Source organism: Ceratotherium simum, chromosome 34 (genome assembly GCF_057802395.1).
Source record: "Ceratotherium simum simum isolate JZ-2026a chromosome 34, ASM5780239v1, whole genome shotgun sequence".
Taxonomy (NCBI): domain Eukaryota; kingdom Metazoa; phylum Chordata; class Mammalia; order Perissodactyla; family Rhinocerotidae; genus Ceratotherium; species Ceratotherium simum.
Genome location: NC_141933.1, coordinates 28,865,249 through 28,886,211, shown reverse-complemented (window position 1 = coordinate 28,886,211; position 20,963 = coordinate 28,865,249).

Below are 20,963 nucleotides of genomic sequence, written 5' to 3'. Positions count from 1 at the left end.
TCAAAGAGTCCTTACTGATAATCTGTCATTTTGTTGACTGATATGTCCTAATACCTGTGGACTTTAGCTTCCGTTTGCTAATTAACATCCTCACCATGTATTCTAAATCTTTTCCTCACAGCTTTTGTGTACTTATTCCTGCTCACTCAGAACTTACATTTAAATGTGATCTATCATGTCCTCTCAAGCATCATTCCTCATCATGGCTTTTCAGCTTCAACTCTTCTGCTAATTGCTTCTTTCTCATACTATTTCTAAGCTTAATTTCTCAAAATAGGGAATCTGGTTGGCATAGCTTCTTGTTGCCTAGAAGGCTTATAGATTAGGTGTATAGTTTATGAGTTGGCTGCATTTGGCTGAGGGGACCATACTTTGCCTGTCTACTACAGGGATGAACAGAATAGAGTTATATATGACATGGTATAAAATTTGACTACCTAAAGGGATATTGGAGAGAAAGAGTCACTTATAAGGATAATCAGTATGGTAGGCAGTGCCATATTCAGTGTTATTAATATTGGTACATGATGTAACATAGTAAGTGCTCACTTAATGATTATTATACTGTAGTTGTCTGTGCTTGTCACAAGAAAGGAATCTTTAGCTACTACGAGAAAGTATATACATAAACTAATCAAGGTGGTGGTACAGAGACTTCCTTGTGCCTTCTCACTTGAGCTGATGCATTATTCAAGGTGAATAGCCAGTGGATGGTCACTGTTTTTTAGCCCAGATTTTTCTTACTCTCAGCCCAAAGTTTCTGTTTTTTGTATACTAGTAGGCCTACAGCCAAGACTGCAGGGGAATTAGAAGAAGCCATCATTTCACTAAGGGGAGACTCTGCATTTGCCAGGCTTTCCTTCTATGGTGATAACTGCTTATAAAGAACTCCCATGTGTATCAATTCAGCTGATTTAATATTTCAAACTTTTGAGGCAGTATTAGCTACTCTCTCATTTAATAGATGAAGAAACTGGGTCTTATAGAATTTCCATGACTTTTAAGTCTATATTTTATTGTATGGTTAATAGCTACTCTCTCTCTGTTGTGAATTCCTCCTTTTTGCTAAGCAAAATCTTAATACCTAGGTCAGGGATTCTAGGCATGATCCTTCTTTTTTAGTTTGTCACTCATAACACATAACTGATGACTGATGTTGATACAGTTTTTCTAGGATGACATTATAAAAAATATCACATTTTATTTTAGTATGCAGACATTTCAATGCAGTGGAATTATAAAGTCGCAAATTTTCACAGCCCTGAGAATATTTTTTGTTAGTTATCAATCAATCATTATAAAATATTAGTTGATCCTCTAGGATATATTTCTGTTCTGAATTATAAGATTTTAAGAATATGTTATACAGCTGGAGGTAAAAGGAGGCTAATTTATAACTCAAATGCCAAGTAGACACTCAACCTTCTATAAAATGAAGTTATGTCTCCTTATATTTATTAGTGACAGCCATACTTTGCTGTGGAATTGAATCACATAATACACATCAATCATTTGTTCTTTACTGATCAGAAGAGAGACTTTCCTGTATCTAATAGCCAAATTCTTTGCATGGCATTTTGCAGAAGACAGTAAAAGCAGTAATAGTACTATTCAGATAGTTAAACATCGCCGGCCCAGTGGCACAAGTGGTTAAGTGTGCGCGCTCAGCTGCGGCAGCCCTGGGTTTGCCAGTTTGGATCCCGGGCGCCCACCGATGCACCGCTTGTCAAGCCATGCTGTGGCGGCGTCCCATATAAAGTGGAGGAAGATGGGCACAGATGTTAGCCCAGGGCCAGTCTTCCTCAGCAAAAAGAGGAGGATTGGCAGATGTTAGCTCAGGGCTGATCTTCCTCACAAAAAAGAAAAAAAAAAAAAAGATCCAGATAGTTAAACATCAAATTCCCCGATGATCTCTGGACTTTGTATATGTGTTTATACTACTGAAGCATGAAAAGTTAACTTATTTAGATTTGTCAGAAAGATAAATATATGAAGATTACTGGCTTAAAGCTGTGAAGTAGTAGTAGTAGTAATATGGTGTTAGACAGACTTGGGCCCCTAACAGTATAATACAGACTCAGCTGGTAAGTTTTATAAGACCGTATGGAGCAACCATTTTTCCTAAGCTATTTAGCCCTAAAAAGCTTCAGATAAAAGAGCAATTCGTGACATCTGCTAACACAAGAGAGTTAGTAGTCAGAGAAGTACAATGTAAAAGAGGTCGTATTTGTCTCCAAGGCTACATACTGGCTGCCAAGTGGCAGAAGAGAGAGGCTTCCTTCCCTGTGGGAATGAACCTGGCCTTTCAATATTTGGAGGGAACCCTCAAAAGATAGATGATTTATAGAGAAAAATAAAGAGACCGAGGAAAAGAGAGAAACACTATGTGCAAAATGTGCTTTCTTCCCTACTGTGGGTGAGGAGAGAAGAGAGCACTAGAGGAAGATGCAGAGAGCATCTTAATGACAGTGACCATGTCCTCAAGCAGACATGACTCAGAATCTGGAATTGAACAACAGAGGCTGACATTCTCTCCTTTTGGTGATGATTTGGAGAGAAGTGGAGAGAAGGATAGAGATGGCTTCCTTATCTCTGCATTGCCAGCATAGAAAGTTACATAACAGTAATGTAGTCCTGGAAGTTTTCAAGTAAAAGGCATATTGACCGTCTTTTAGTATGAATTTCGAGCTTTGCAGTTGAGGAAACAACTCGAGATATTAACATGATTTTACACAAATCACTTGCTGACTTTATATTTTTATGTGAATGTGTAGTGTGTATGTATCTTAGTGAACTGAGTGATCGTATTCCCACAGACTGCCTAAAACTAGACTCTCACATAATGACCTTCTTCAGAAAACATTATTTTTTCAAAGATTTAGGCATTAAAGTTATTTTATTTGTTCCCATGTCTATGTGTGTAAGAAAGAGTTTCATACTGGCAAAAATATGAAAAGATTTTTGAACACTACTAATTGCAGAACTATTTGTAATACTAAAAGCCTCAAAATAACCCAAAATCTATCCATAGAAACATTGTTGAATAAAAAATAGCTCATCCGCAACATGAAGTACTATGCCTCTGTAACAAAAGGGATAAGAGAATCTCTATGAAGTATTGCAGTATGATTGCCAGGAAATATTCTTTTTTTTTTTTTTTGGTGAGGAAGATCAGCCCTGAGCTAACATCTGCCAATCCCCCTCTTTTTTTTTGCTGAGGAAGATTGGCCCTGGGCTAACATCCGTGCCCATCTTCCTCCACTTTATATGGGACCCCGCCACAGCATGGCTTGACAAGCGGTATGTCGGTGCACGCCCGGGATCCGAACCGGCGAACCTCAGGCCGCTGCAGCGGAGCACGTGCACTTAACCACTTGCGCCATGGGGCCAGCCCCCAGGAAATATTCTTGAGCAAAGTAAGGAAGAGAAAGGTGCTGTGTACGCTAACTTATATTTTTATGTAAGAATGGAAAAAATGAATACATATATGTACTTGTTTATATACTTTTAATGGAAATATAAGCAATATAAAAATCATTACTCAAAGGGGAGACAAAAATAGGATGGTGGGGGCAGGGATACAGATTGTTTTTAATATATCTTCTTTTTTGTATTTCATTTCAGAACACTGAAATTTTTACATTATTATAAAATTAACTTACATTAAAAATCACTAAAATCAAAAGTTAGATGAAACAAACCTAAATATGCAGCAGGTGGAATAAAATACAGGTACTAAAAGAATTCATCAGCTTATTGAATAGTCTCCTACTAACCAAAATTGGGACGATTTTAGCATCAGTTAGGATAATAATTACAACCAATTGAGACATATCATATGCTTCATCTCATGAGCAGGAATAAAGAAGACGTAAAGTAGCCATGAGCTGATGATAACTCTTAAAGCTGGATAATGGGGACATGGTGTTTCAATATACTATTCTCTCTATTTTTTTGTATGTTTAAAATTTCCACAAAGAAGCCAAAAAAAGAAAAGCAATTTACATTTGCAGAGAAAACCAATGCTAATTTACATCATGGTGTTACATTACAAAACACTGTGTATATTAACCACACGTGATTTCTCTCACCTAAACAGAAGTGGAAGACGAGATAAAATGATCTGTCAAGCAGATTTCTTTCCTATTTATTTCCGCAAATCGTTACAAGAGATAAACTGTTAAATCAAGCTATTTACAATGCAAGAATTGTTCTGTTTCTAAATTCAGACATGCAAAGCATAACTTGAGTTGCTGTGCATATGTTTATGAAAGATGAAGCAAGAAGTAGGAAAGTGCTTTCTGTAAGGTGGTTAAGAGGGTGGGCTCTAGAGTTACACTAGCCAATATGGTAGCCATTAGCCACATAAGGCTCTTTAAATTAAAATTAAATACAATTAAAAGTTCAGTTCCTCAGTCACACTAGCCACATTACAAGTGTTCAGTTGCCACATGTGGATAGTGCTTGCCTTATGTGGCAATGCTGGTATGAACATTTGCATCCTGACTGTAAGTTCCATTGGCCAGAGCTGATCTAGAGGTAGTCTCCCAGTATTTAAATAGTGGTTCAGCTCATTATTGACTATGTGAACTTTCTACCCAACTCAGCTATTTACTGACTATGTGAACCCATGTCTCAGTTATTCATTTCCCTCACCCAGGGATAATAATGTACCTGCCTTATTGGATTGTTGTAGGAGATAAATGAGAGAATAACTATAAAGCATTACATAGTTCCTGCCACATGATATATGCTCATTAAATGCTGGCATCTCCTGTTAGGCACTTTCTGTCCCACAAGTGGGAATGGGGGAAGAAGCAGACAGTACTGTTTAAACCAATTGTGACTTTCAGACTAGGAGTTCAGGAGCCCAGCATCTTCGATTTCTCTGTGTAATTCTACCAAATATAGTCACTACAATATATTAATAAATTGACCTTCATGTGAAAGCAATTATTATAAGACTTTATGGTTCATTTCATGCTGACATGTATAGAACAAGTGGAAAGTGACAGTATCATATGGGATGGAGACCTTGGAACGCTGGGATGTGAGTGCTGTCTGAAAGTGCCTGTACCCAGATTTGTTTGGGGGAAATACATGTAGCTTTGGGGTTACACTTTATAATAACCGCACTGATTTGATACAATCCTTATTAAAATCAGAGGCACCTGATGTCTTCGGTAATCTATAAAGCCTTAGTGCAGATATTTGGACAATTTCCATTAGGCTTTGGAAGTGGTAAAAATAACATGTGGACCACCATCACCTCTTCGGTAGACCCCAAGCTATAGCCACTGTTCTGATGTCAATAGCTACTGATGAATAATAGAATCAGCTCAGGTTGAAAGGAAAATGAGGTGCTATTTTTGCTTTGGCAGCCTGGATTAAAAAAAGTAGCCCTCCGTGTTTGACAGTTGTCCCATCTACTGAGTGTGGCAGTAAGTAACAACTCAGAGCTGCCTTCTTCTCCGCCATTAGAGCTGAAAGCATCTGGAGAACATTGGAGAACAGTGCTGTGCTTTCATTACAATGGGAACTGCTCTTGCCAAAAGGGAATTTTCCTTAATTAATGAGAAAGTGCTCCTTTCAAGTGCTACACAGTGAGGTCATTGCAGTGCAGCTTTCCCAGCAAAGGGCAGTCAGCCTCTGAGTCCTGGACTTTGTACCTGAGGTGGAGAGGCAGTTTAGAGTAACTGTTGAAATCATAGGCTTGGGAGTCAGAGCAACTTGCTATGCAATATTGGCTGTCAGTGAATTTTCAATACTCTTGAGCGTGTTATTTCACATCCTGGTTTCCTCCTCTGTAAAAGTGGATATGCCAATTCCTACCTCATCAAATTATTGTTAGGATTAAACAAGGGAAGTGTGGTAAAGAACTTAGCACAGTGCTTGCAACATATTGAGTACTTATTAAGTGGTATTCTCATGAAATACGTGCCCAAGGGAAAAATGATCAAAATATACTTCATCATTTATCATAAGTTAATGTCAAACACCTATTACCTACCAGTTAGACCCCCAAGATGTAGTTGCATAAAAACTATAACCTAGGTAGGGATGACAAACTAGTTTTTTCTCACAAAATGTTGAAAAAGAATCTGAGGTGGCACCTAGACTCATTGAAACCAAGTGCCATAATTAATAGTGATATTAATTATGGGGGAAAGAATGGGGTATGAAGGGATGCATACCACCCAGTTTCTATAGCCGACCTCCACAAACGCGGCCTTCCATCTTACTGGAATGAAAGCAACTGAAAATTGGCTCTGTTTAATATTAACGTTATGTCGCTTCTCTTTCTGGTAATGGCCAAGTCACTGGTATGGAATCTGGCTCTTTCAATTTTGGGGGGATTATTTCAGGTGATTGATGTGTGTGGTATAAGCCAAACCTGCAATTTTCAGTTTGAGAAACATTTTTAAAAATTGTTCAACCAATAGTTCTTCATCACTTTTGTAACACAACTTGAGTAATCACCTTTTTAAAATGCTGGGAAAATGTCGATAACTTGACACTTGTTGCTACAGCATCTCAATGTCAAGGCCCACTTGAATGGGAAAGATTTGCAAAGTTTGGAAACTTAGCTTGTTCACTCTTGATTTGCAAATTTACTGTTTTCTCATATCAGAATTCCAGAGTTTCATTAATGTCAGGTAGACCCAATAGACAAAAGCATAGAACTGATATGTACTTACCTGCTTTTCCTCATTAGAGAATAATTGTTATGAGACAGATCAATTTCATGTTTTATAAAGAAACCTGTATTGGTACTTGTTTAAGATGCGTAGATGGTCTCTAATCCCAATCCACAGATATTCTCTGTTGATATAAATATATGCAATACAGAAAAATAGGAAAACGAAAGTGAAGGTATATCTCCCCACTTCGTTCCTTTCTTCAACAGTAAACGTGTTAACAGGTTCTTTCAGGAAAAAAAAAAATTCAGAGGGACACATTTATTTGTTTCTTGACTATGTGAATATTAATACTATACATACTATTCTATTTTATTGCATAATCCTTTATTATAAAAATATGAGAGATTGTCACAGAAAACAGTTGTAGGAAGTGCTGAATTGAGCTGGAACAAGAGACTCCCCTCATCTTTTATGGAGCACATTTTTTCTGTTTTCTGCTTCTGTCTGCTCCATTTCCATGCTTTTCTCTGTTGACCCACTCTCTCCTCTTAAGTCTATAGTATGACAGAAAGTAGCTCCACCAGTCACAGCTTCTAAGAGCAATACCTAATTCCTTGTTCAAATTCCTGATAGAAAATAATCTGACTACTTTTGCCCCAACTTTGACTTGGTCCTTCTGCCATCTCTCCCCATTTGAAGTTCAGTCAGCTGCCCATCTCAGGGATGAGGGCATGGGGATAGGGGTCAACAGATTGTTAGAAATAGATTGTTTTCCTAAATGGGTGTAGGGAGAGTCTCCTCCAGCAAAGCCCCTTCTGTGCGCGTCGCGGCTTTTCTTCTTGCCCTCCAGTCCCCGTCTGTGAACAGGGCACTGCCTTCCTTGTGCTACTACTTCAAAATAGGTCTTCTTTATTAGGGCATCTTTGCTTTTCTATTGATTGTTCTTAATCTTGTATTTGTAAACTTACAGTTTTTCCTAAATATTCATCCTCAGGGTTCATTCTGTCTTATGTTCTTGATTTCTTAAGAATTCTCTACTTTTTCCTTCTATACACACCGCACCCATAACACACACACACACACACACACGCACGCGCGCACATGGGCATTACCACCTTGTTTCCCAGACCAAAAGAATGATAAACCAACTGAAAATTCAAGTATAGCTTAAGAAAGTTATAATGTTGCACAGATAAAAGCATGTGTGTGTGTAATTTAATTTAAAAAAATCTCTTTTTCTTCAGTTTTTCCAATATCTAGACTCTGAAGTTACTCTCCCTATGATTCAAAAAAATTATGTTAATTATGTTGTAGAATAGAATAATTATGTTGTATAAAGTGTAATAGGAAAAAATCTATAAAAAAGAAAAGTAATTAATGATGGCATGAGCCTCTACTTGTGGCAGAAGTCCTTGAAGGACAAACCTGACTCCTAGATTCCTGAGTCCTTGTGACAGCAGTGACATACAGCTTGTGACTTGATCGGTTGTATCTCTAGGAAACACAGTATTAAAGAAAGGATATGAGCCATGACATAGCAATAAGTCACTGCAGCCTGAGGCTGAAGCTTCAATATGTAAATCTGTAAACTCTTTAATATGTCTAGATAATAAAAGTGGAATTATACACAAAGCAGTCATTTGGAGTGGCCATTTTCAGGCAGCTGAAGGACACTAACGTGTTATCTGAATTTGAAGCATATGCCTTGCACTGATTTTGGTGAATTGAAATTGTTAGTAATGCACTTTGTAATAGATTGTTCAAATAGTTTTCCTAAAGGTTTCAGACACCAAGTTTTTCTATGCATTTCTCTTAACCAGGCAACTTTTTAAAATTTTTTTGTGAGGAAGAGTTCCTCTGAGCTACCATCTGTTGCCTGTCTTCCTCTTTTTTTTTTTTTTCAGCTTGAGGAATATTAGCCCTGAGCTAACATCTGTGCCAGTCTTCCCCTATTTTGTATGTGGGTTGCCACCACAGCTTGGCTTGACGAGTGGTGTAGGTCCCTGCCCGGGATCCAAACCCACAAACCCAGGCTGCCAAAGCGGAGTGTGTGAACTTAACCACTATGCCACTGGGCCAGCCCCTCTTTTTTTTTTTTTAATTGAGCTGTAATTGACATATAATATTATGTAAGTTTAAGGAGTGCAGAGTGTTGATTTGATACATTTCTACATGGCAATATAATTATTATCCTAGCATTTAGCTAACATCTCTATCACACAGGCAACTTTCAGCTTTATTAGATGATGACGACTTGAGGTACCTGACTCATTCAAATAGTCCTGACTTAAACTCCGGGCTTGGTAGGACAGAGGAGAATGGGGCAACTGTCCGTGCTTCCCCTGCCACCTTCAAAGGTGCTGTTCCCTGGAGCTTCCACGGAGCCTCAGAAGAAACCTAGGGCATAGACAAAACCAGTTGGTTTCCAAATTAAAGTGGACCACTGACCAGCCCTGCAATAGGAATGCAAATTAGGGAAGTGACTTTAATTAGATAGCTTCATAAATTTGCTTATGTTCTTCTACATCTGACTGTTAGATGATGTAAAAAATCAGAATCAAGTGTACATATTTCTAAATTTATATGTGTAGATATTTCTAAATTTTATTTGGTACACCATTAATTTATTCTGTCAGCAATTAAGTGTAACTTTTGTCTTTCAGGTTCTTTTTCTTTCATTTTTCATAAATTAAAATTAACTTCTAAACAGTTGGAATAAAGGACTAGGAAAACACTGTCCCTAATTTTAAAGAACAAGCATTTTTGTAGGGTAGGCAAATGTTTCTATACACATATGTACAAGTAAGGAGTACTATATAAATAGTATTCACCAGGTTATATGCAGTGTGATATTAAAAATTTTAATGAAAAGTCCAGCATAGACACTAACCATTAAGAGTAGAGACTCTGGTCCTAGAGTGGAGTGAAGAATTAGGAAACATAATGCAATTTACCTAGTGTCTATTGTTTTTTTTTTTTGCAGGGAAAGATTTGCCCTGAGCTAACATGTGTTGCCAATCTTCCTCTTTTTTTTTTCTCCCCAAAGCCCCAGTGCCTGGTTGTATGTCCTAGTTTAAGTCCTTCTAGTTCTTCCATGTGAGCCACTGCCACAGCATGGCTACTGATAGACGGGTGGTGAGGTGCCATGACCGGGAAACGAACCCGGGCCGCTGAGGTGGGAGTGCCGAACTTTGACCACTAGACCATCAGGGCTGGCTCCTCAGTGTCCATTCTTAATTGGGACTCCAACACTGTGAGAAATTGTTAGGCTTTCCTATATATTTCTTTCCCATTCTCCACAGCTACTATTTCAAGACTTTTCTACGCTGCTAACATGTCTTACCACAAACAAATTTCCTGTGTCTGTTTTAGTGGTCAATCTTCCTCTTATTTCCCTGGGCAGGGTTGGGGGTGATATTAATTCATTTTCTACCTCCAATCCTAAAATTTATCTAAATCTCCACCATCTACTCTAAATCCTTTTTACTTTCTAATCTTGACACAAGTAAGACATCAGCCTCCACCAGGGCTTTGAAACCTGTCGCTTGTTGCCTCCTCTGAAATCTTGCCCTGTCAACTGTTCCCTCGCTCTGTTGCATTTGCAACTTCTCCTTTTTACTGATTCTTTCTAGACAATGCTACTTATAAAGTACTTGTCTATATTTCTTGATATATTCTGCTTGATATATTTCTGCTAATTTAATACTCAAAACAGTCTGATGAGGTAGGTACCATCATTATGAAGCAGGTGCATCATTAATCCCATTTTATAGATGAGGTGATTAAGGCACAGAGATGTTAAGTAACTTATTTATTAATGAAAAACGCAACAACAGTCATGTTAATCTATAAATAGAGTGCACACCCGCCAAATTCTCAGTGGTGGATTTTATATCTCAAATTCCTTTCCAAACCACTCTCTTTAAAAGAGAGAGAGTGAGAAAGAGAAAGAGAATAAGAAGGAATAAGTAGTTCTGGAATAAAACTCTTTGGGATAATATACAAAAAAATAATAATAATGAAAAGGGATTCATCCTAGTAGATATGAAAAAAATAGCATATTCATTTAACAATTAAAAGTCAGGGAGAAGAAATACATTGTCTAAACAATTCCACATAACATAGTTATTAAAAACTGAACAAATGATATATGGAGATTTAGTATATGATGGCTGTAGCATTAAAATTGTTGGAGAATGAATTCGTATTCAATACATGTTGAAATCTTTGGCTAACATTTAAAAAATTGAATAAAATATGTGTATGTGTAAACATACACATAGAGAGTATTTAATATGTAACTCAAAATATGTACTAAAATGAATTAAAAATAATTAAAATTTAAATAGAATTAAAAATTTTTAAATTTCAATAAAATTAGTGACTTTTTGAAAAACTGGATGTATAGAGGAACTTTCTAATCCTGACATCAAAACTAGAAATCATAAACACAATTAACTTAACTACAGAGGATAATATGGAAGTTTATATATGAGGAAACAGCTTTCCACTTAAAACCCGTATAAATACTGCATGAACATTAGAACTATCTTTTTCAGTGCATAACTGATCTTGGAGAAGAAAGGAATACAAATTCCAGGGACCAAAACCAAGGTAGGCATTGAAAAGACAATGTTAAGCTGAAGTTGGGCTTGGCTGATCTCAATGACATAAAGGTTTATGTTTTAAAGGATAATAAATAACAAAACTGGGCCAAAATGGGGAAAACAATTTGAACTGAGATCTCTGGGGCCCTTGAGAGCTAAAATCTCAGTAAAACAGTGGTCTGAGGCAGCAAAGATAGACCACATGAAAATATGCGTCTCAGTATGGGTTCAGGTATCAAAGTCTCCTGAGATAATTGTTACCACTCACTTACCTTTCCACAGTATGTGTAAATGATATATGTATATAACATTGTCTGGGAAACTCCCAGTTGAGTAAATAAAAGAAGTTCCACATTGGTATCAGCTTGGCAAAAGCAAGAAGAAATTCTTTCTATACATGCTATAACCCACTTTTCACAGGGTTCTCATTATAAGCAAAAAAGAAATCCAGTTGAACATGAGATCACAGTACAAAACTAAAACATATGAGAAGATAACAAACAGCCTTACTAGCTCCAAAGAGGTCAGATATGGAATATTAATATAAGTAGAATTAAATTTTTAAATAAACCTTATTTTAGGCAATTTTATATTTACAGAAAAATTGTGAAAACAGTACAGACTATTCTACGTTATCAATATATTCTGTACCTAGTTTCCCTATTATTAACATTTTTAATCAGTATGGTACATTTGTTGCAATTAATAAACTCATATTGATACATTTCTGTTAATTGAAGTTCATAGTTTAACAAGATTTCCTTAGTTTTTACCTAATGTCCTTTTCCTGTTCCAGGATCCCATCCAAGACACCACATTACGTTTAATAGTCATGTCTCTTTAGGTTCTCTTGGCTTAGAAAACTAGGAATAGTCATAGAAGAAAAAGTCCACAACATGATGATAAACATCTCCAAAAAACCTACGGTTAACATTATACTTAATGGTAAGACGTTGGACAATTGCCTTTTGTGAATGCTGTTGCTGTGAACATTTGTGTGCAAATTTTTGTTTTGTTTTGAGAATTGAGTTTTCAATTCTTTGGGTATATACCTAGAAGTGAATTACTGGATCATATAGTAATTCTTTGTTTAATTTACTGAGGAATCACCAAACTGTTTGCAACATCATCTGCACCATTTTACACTCCCCCCAGCATTGAGTGAGGGCTCCCACAGAATTCTCCACATCTTTGCCAACACTTGTTACTTTTCATGTTGTTATTATTAGCGCCTTCCTAGTGGGTGTTAAGTGGTATCTCACTGTGGTTTGGATTTGCATTTCAATAATGGCTAATGATGTTGAACATCTTTCCATGTGTGTCTTGACCATTATAAATATTCTATGGTGAAATGTCCATCCAAGTCTTTTACCAATTTTTTAATTGGGTTGTCTTTCTTTTTGTTATTGAGTTGTTAGAGTTCTTAATATATTCTGGATACTTGACTCTTAACAAATATGTGATTTGCAGATATTTTCTACCATTCTGCGGGATGTCTTTTCTCTTTCTTGATAGTGTTTTTTGGTGTACAAAATATTTTAATTTTGAAGAAGTTTGATTTATGATTTTTTTTTTCTTTTTTTGTTGGTGCTTTTGGTGTCTTATATAAGAATCCATTGTCAAATCCAAAGTCATGGAGATTTAGTCCTATATTTTCTTCTAAGATTTTTATAGTTTTAGCTCTTCAGTTTAGGTCTTTGATCCATTTTGCATTCTTTTTTGTATGTGGTGTGTCTATCCTTATGCTGGTACCACACAGGCTTAGTTACTGCAGCTTTGTAAGTAAGTTTTAGTTGTCCTGGGATAAATTCCACTTGGTCACGGTGCATAATATTTTTAATATGCTGCTGGATTCATTTTGCTAGCATTTTATGGAGGATATTTTCTTCTGTATTCATAAGGGATAGTGGTCTCTAGTTTTCTTTTGATGTCTTTGTCTGGCTTTGGTGTCATAATAACACTGGCCTCAGTATATGAATTAGGAAGTATTTTATCTGCTTCTGTTTTTTGGGAGAGTTTGAAAAGAATTGCTGTCAATTCTTCTTTAAATATTTGGTAGAAATCACCAGTAAATCCTTCTAGTTCTGGACTTTTCCTAGTTGGAAATTTTTTTTTTATTACCGATTCAGTCTCTTCACTGCCTTTAAGTTTATTCAGATTTTCTATTTTCTTGAGTCAGTTTTGATTGATTGTATGTTTCTAGGAATCTTTCAGTTACCCCTAGATTATCAAGATGTTGGCATATAATTGTTCGTAGTATTCTCTTATAAACCTTTTCATTTCTGTAAGGTTGGTAGTATTGTCACCACTTTTATTTCTGATTTTAGGGGTTAGTAGTTTGAGTCTCTTCTTTTTTTCTTGGTAAGTCTAGCTGAAGTTTGGTCAATGTGTTGATCTTTTCAAAGAACCAACTTTTGATTTTGTTGTGTCCTTGTTGTTTTTTATTCTTTATTTTATTTATCTCTGCTGTATATATATATTTTAATTTCCTACCTCCCTGCTTGCTAGCTTTAAGAGTCTGCTCTTCTTTTGCTAGTTCCTAAAGATAGAAAAGAGATAGAAAGATCTGAAATCAATAATCTCATTTATAGGCATTTATAGAGTTAAGTTTCTTTCTGTGCACTGATTTCACTGTATCCAATAAGTTTTGTTATATTTTTGTTTTCATTTTTCTCAGAGTATTTTCTAATTTCTCTTCTGATTTCATCTTTGATCCATTGGTTGTTAGAGTGTGTTGCGTAATTTCCACATATTTTTTATTTTCTTTTCTTATGGATTTGTAGTTTTCTTGTTTGTTGGTTTAGTGAATTTTCTTATATAATTGTGTAAAGTATGCATTGTTTGTCATGTGTAGCCTCTGAAGTCTTTATTCTGTTAGCTTATTGGATTTCCTTAAACATCTGGAACCAAAAAATTAAACGAAACAAAACAAAACAAAGAAAGCAAACAAAAGAAGCTTTCTCAGTCTTTACAAACTGTCAGTGTGCTGAGGCACTCCCTCAGTGCTTGGCTAGTCAACTTACAGCTCTGCCTTAGTGTTCACTTCTTACTGGTGTGAACACTGAAGGTCAGCAAACATTGAGAAATTAGGTTCTTCTCAGGTCTTTCCTGAGCACAAGTCGAGCAAGCACGTGGCCTTCTAGATTTTCTGGAATATATAGCAGCTTTTCAAAGCCCTTATTTCCCCAAGTATCTCCTTCCACCAGCCTCTTCCTTCCCAGGCTTTTCAGTCTGTCTATTGTTTGCATTGATGTTATCCCTTGTCCCAGATGGCAGCATCTAATACATTTGCCTTTAAATGCTTCTGACAAATGACACCTGAGAATCTGCCTCAAACCTCAGGAGGTTCTGATGCAGATGAGACAAAGCCAAGCCCTGAGCTGATTGTTCAGGGAGGTACCAGATAGGTTAAAACACACAAACACAATTCTTTTGAGAATAAGGTCTATATTGCTCCCTCTGGTTCCAGCAACCTACACCAGGAATTCAGGCTATTTTCTTCACGACCGCTGCATAGCTGAGGAGTGGGAGCAGTGGTAACAGGGTAAGTCAAAATGCCACAGAGTCCTCTTACTGAAATTCAGCATTTTTTTCTTCATTAAGTATTCTCTTCATTGTTGTATTATTTTTATTAGATAACAGAGTTCTAAAAGAGCTGATTCTGAGAATTTTTGCCAGCTTATTTGTTACTTTTGGGGACTGGAAATTTTTGGAATTCTCTATCCTGCCATTTTTGCTAATGTCCTCCTTCACATTTGAAGCGTATTTTTTCTGAATATAGAGTTCTAGGTTGATTTTTCCCCCCAGCACTTTAAATATTTCATTCCACTCTCTTTTTTGCTTGCATGATTTTAGATAAGTCTCCTGTAGTTCTTGTCCTTGTTCCTCTATAGACAAGGTATTTTTCCCTTCTCTCTCTCTTACATGCAGTTCTTTCAAGATTTTCTCTTTGTCTTTGGTTTTCTGCTGTTTGGATGTGATATGCCTAGGTATAGATTTTTGGCATTTATCCTGTTTGGTATTTTCTGAGCTTCCTGGGTGTGTAGCTTGGCGTCATCATTAATTTGGGAAAATTCTTGGCCATCATTACTTCAAATACTTCTCTCCTTCTTCTCCTTTTTCTATTCCAATCATGCATGTGTTACACCTTTTGAAATTGTGCAGTAGTTCATAGTTGTTCTGTTCTTTTTTTCCTTTTGCTGTTGTTATTTTCCTATCCCTTCTTGCCTGTGGCTTCCCTGAGTTCTCCTCCTCAGGGAGAGTCTGCCTTGTGCAGCTTTTTCAGCAGGAATCCACGGTTATTATTCTGGAGCCCTGTTAAGGTGGTTGTAAGATATTGAGGCAGGGGAGCCTTCTGTGATTGATGATTAAGTCTCTCTCTTAGTGCATCTGTCTTCCCTGGATTTCAACCTTCACAAGGTTTGTTAGCTTTTTTCCTATGTTAGGTGAGTCAGGAAATCTAGAGGGGGCTGTAGTTGGATAAATTTCCTTCCTGCATATGGGGGAGGCTCTGATACAATCTTTTCCCCTGGGGAATATGGCTTTGTTATGGGGAATGCCCTAGGTGTATTTCACAGTGGTTACATCTTCCTCTCCACTTGCCAGAGCTATGAGATGATCTTTCTTGGCTCTTCAACATGCGAGTCTGGTGGGATTCCATAAGGCAAAACCCACAAAAGTGTGGGGCCCCCCTAAATCTCCTTTACCAGGAATTTCTTATTCTCACGGTAGTCCATATGTAGCCTCCAGCAATTCATCCAAGTTACCGTTTAGGTTTCTACCTGTTATTGAATTACAGAGTGGTGTAGGTCTGCGCCCAGGAACCAAACCCAGGCCGCCAAAGCAGAGCACGCCTACCTTAACCACTAGGCCATGGGGCTGGCCCCTCACCTCAACGTTTTTAAAGTACTGAAAGAGAGAATCAACATAGTCTTCACTGAGCAAAGAAAGGAAGAATTCACGTTTACAAACAATATATACAAAAGTTAACCACATATTGAGCTACAAAGAAAGCCTCTCCAAATATCAAGGAATTGATATCAGTCATATCATAGTCGCTGACCAAATTGCAATTATGATAGAAATCAGTAATAAAAATAAATCTTAAAAATCTTCTTAAAATTTAAAAAATGCTTCTAAAAATCTATAATCCAAAGAAAACCTTATACTACAAATTAGAAAATGGTTAAAACTGATAGAAAATGTTAAAGTATGTCAGATGAAGTAAAGTATAGTTAGAATGATGATTTATTATGTAATGATACTGAATATTAATGAGTTGAGTAATTAAAAGATTAAAAAATGCCTGTGTGCCACATGCAAATCCAAATTTAAAAGACAAATGATACACTCTAAAATATTTGTAACATATATGACAAATATTACTAATTCTTAAAACATTATAAAGAAAAAGGCAAACAACCCAACAAGGAAATAGGCAAAGGATATGAACAGGAAAAAGAAAGAATGTTAGAAAAATGTCCTAAATCCATGAAGAGTCTTTGTAGGAAGTACACCCTCAACTTGAGCCCTCACACTAGTTATAGGTTATTAGTGGGGTTTGCTGATTTCTCCTATAATTATTCCATGGAATGCTGTGCAACTTTCTTGGAAATGGAAGTATGAGAAATTGGGATGTCCTTTAATATGGTCCTATCTGCATTATATGTAATAGAAAATTCCTTAAAGTTGTTGATATGGACTTGCTACCATGCTCGGTTTTAGTACTAGTGAACTTTTTCCCTAATTTTTATCTGTTTACTGGATTGGAGAGTTAATATAAAGATATTTATTTCTCTAGTCTTTTCTTATCTTAACCAAACAAGATTTGATTAAATTAATGACTATCTTTTCATTGGTATAAAGATTATGATTTGGAGGATATGCTTTTTCTAATTAATATGGTACATAATGACAAATATTTTGACTACTTTAATCAAATGTTAATTGATTCATTTGAACAGCATGCCCATTGGCTATTCATTGATTGCTTCATTGTCCATAGCCATGGAACTACAAAAAATGGACATTTATGCCATAAATTGTAATTATGATAATTATCCAGATAATTCAAACTCAACCAATCAGTAGTGTTTCTCTTTAAAGCAATTCTTATTTGCCGGTTCTGTATTTATGTTAATTATGATACCTATAAAACATATTTAAAATTTTGAAAAATGCAAAAAGTCTAATTGTCATTTAAACTATATAATGTCAAAAAGTTTAAAATGTGGTTTTCATAGTTGACTACTTTAGCAGGCCATTCTGTGATATTCACTGAAAATTCTGACTTCTAATTTTATATATAAAAATGTAATAATAGCAGTAATTACTACAATGCTTACAATTCAACTCTTATTTCTTTTCAGATGTAGTCACTAAGGAATCAAAAAAGCAGCATTTATTAAAATTTTTCACTTTTCTTAAAGTTAAATGTCACAGGATAATGACAATAGAATCAGAACCTTTTGATCCAACATACTTTGATATTATTATACAACTTTCATACTCAAAAGAGAATTCAGCACAATTCTTGATAGTCACAAAGGAAAGAGCGTTAATATTCACTTTATTGTTTATATACACAAGAGATTAAAAGTAGTGGACTATAAATAGAAATTCTCCTATGCTTTTTTTTTTCCTCTAACGTTGTGATAATTTACAAAGAACTCAACCCAAACAAAAAATCAATAAACCAAAAGAAAAATCCAGTCAATGGCATTAAAATTCACAGCTTATAAGATAATCAATGTATAAAATTCTGCCACTCGTTGAATACCTGCTATGTGCCTGGTTCTCTCACCCAATCTTAAAATCTCAGAGAAGGAGATGTTACTATTAGCTGAAATTCACAGATAAGAAAATTGAGTTACCGAGAGGTTAGGGAATTTCTCTAAAATCTGTGGCCAGATTGTAGGGCTGGGATTTGAATGCTAATATCTCTAACTACAAAAAATTGTGTTTTTCACAGTACATCCCTGATAAACAAAATGTCTTTTTAAAATAATCTCCCAAATAAACATCAACAAAACTTAAATCTAACTTGAATCCTGTGGCAAATATACACTAGATTGTCTTTCTGATGATATCATGAATGATGACATCACCTTAAAACCCATACACACACATGAGAAAAATTACCATTAAAGGTATAAGCGGATTCAAAAAACAATCCCAGGAAGCAATGACCTATTCAAAAGTCATGTAACAATATTTTCAATTTCTAATAGCTGGCTGTGAAAAAGTCTTGCTGAAAATTCATAAAATGAGAAAAATCAAATGTTACATAGTGAATGAATAACTTGATCTAGTACTAGTGAATTTTTATATATAATTTATTCATTCATTTAATTTTTCTTAATATTTTAAGCTCCTGCCAAATACTACTTTGGTCCCAGAGGTATATGGAACAATCATTTAAATAAAATAAGAAAATTAGACATCAAGTAATGGAAGAACAGAGAACCCTAGGAGTTAGGAGACAACAGAGGTGAGTCTTAGGATTGCCCCAGCTTACTTCATTGACAGCTTCCAGGCTGTGGCACAGAGAGGGAGAACTGAGGTGCACGCAGCAGAATCCCTGTGTGGAGGAGAGAGATGAGAACAGACGAATTCTCCAGTGAGGAGACAGGGCACAGAGAGACAGTCTCAGAAATTTTCCGAGGGCCCCCGTTTGAATATTCAGTTGCCTACTAATCAACAGATGCATTAAAATATATATCCACACAAAGACTTGCACATAAATATTCATAGCAGCTTTACTTGTAGTACCTAAAGGCTAACTTTTCATCTGACAGACTCTTACTTCTAAAGTTAGCTCACGCGTCATCCATAAAGTCTTCCTGATCTTATCACCTGTGACCTCCTCTCAGTCCCTGGCTCATTTCACTCCAGCCGCCCTGACATTGTTGCTCTTGAATAAGCCAGACCTGCTGCTGTTCAGAATGCACTGCTCCCAGGTATCGCTTGGCTAACACTTCCTCCATATCTTTGTTCAAATGTCACCTCCAAAGTTTAATTTATAATCATAAACTGACCCTTCCATCTCTGTAGCATCTGTGTACCACAGTTGTCATAATCACTTGTTCTCTGAATGAGGAATTGAGTGAATGGAAGCACCAGATTTTCACTGTCTCTTACTTCCAATCAGTGAAGTTGACCTTCCTGTGAAAAGGAAGTAATAGATATATAAGATGTGAAGCTTAATCTATTAGTTCAATATGAAAATTAATTACCCTAAGGGACTGAAAAATCATTATCTAAACTAGTAGTTTTGTTTAGGGTGACCTCAGAGCATAGAAAAACCACTGAAGGACCAAACTTAGACTTACTCAATCAAAGAATATAATGTCATTAATTGACCCAAAACTTTGATCCCTGAAACAAGATATCCTAGGGACACCAGCACAATCCTCTTCCCTCCTTCATATCGACAATAGAGTTTATGACCTCAATGTTGGATCAGGACATCCTAATTTTGCAACCACTTTTTAAGGTTTCTTGTTACAGATAGAGTTGTATAAGATCTTAGTTCAGCTTGGAGCAAGCAGTTCCAATTTATACTGCATTCATTCAAGTATGAAAAAATAAAGGACATAAGGCCCACTTTACAAAAGCATCATAAAAAGATGGGATCATCTTAATTTGGTAAATAAATACAATGCCCTGCCCAAGAATAGGGCTCATTAAGGTGATAGACCAGGTGATTGCAGATAAGTTAAACGGTGATCCCCAGAACTTCAGCTCCAACTTGACGTCGTAACAAGTATGTTTTTACTCAACCTTCTGCTACCTATTGTCCCAATCATATTTGCCATAGATTTTCTAACACTGATTGAATAAGAAGTTATAGGCCTACGGTAGGCAAACTATGACCCACAGGCCAAATCTAGCCATCCATCTGTTTTTGTACATCCTGTGAGCTAAGAATGTCTTTTATTTATTTATATTTTAAAATGGTTGAAAAAATCAGAAACAATATTTTATAATGAGTGAAAATTATACAAAATTCAAATGTTGGTATCCATATGAGGTTTTGTTGGAACACAACTATGTCTATTTGTTCACATACTGTCTATGGCTACAGTCATGCTACAATGGCAGAGTTGAGTAGTTGTGACAGAGACTATATGGCCAGCAAAGTCTAAAATATTTACTATCTATTCCTTTAGAGAAAAGGTTTGCTGACCGTTATTTTAGGCTATACACGTCTATGAAAGGAACCAGATATTGTAGGTCCATAGTGACAAAGGCAACCCAATTGCAGATGCTATAAAATTATATATTAATAAACTCCTTTGACCTCTAACTTCATTAGAACTAGTAGTTATTCTTGCACCTATTCTATCTCTTATTTTAGCATTAACAATTTGAACACCAATCCCAGCACTATTCCAACTGATAGACTTAAAACTAGGGCCATTTTTCCTTCTACTTGTATTAACTCTAGCTGCTGATAGCATCCTATGACTGGAATAAGCCTCAAATTGAAAATATGCTTTTATGGAGGTTCTATAAGAAGTAGGACAAAAAATTTCATAGAAGGTTACACTAGCAATTGCTTTATTATCAATTATACTAATTAGTGGGCGGTCATTCACACTTTCTCCCCTCATCATCGTGACTCATGACACCTTACGTTAATATGATTTATTTCTACCCTAGCAGAAATGTATTTTGATCTTTTTTGCCTTGTGCTATTTTTTAATAATGCAGA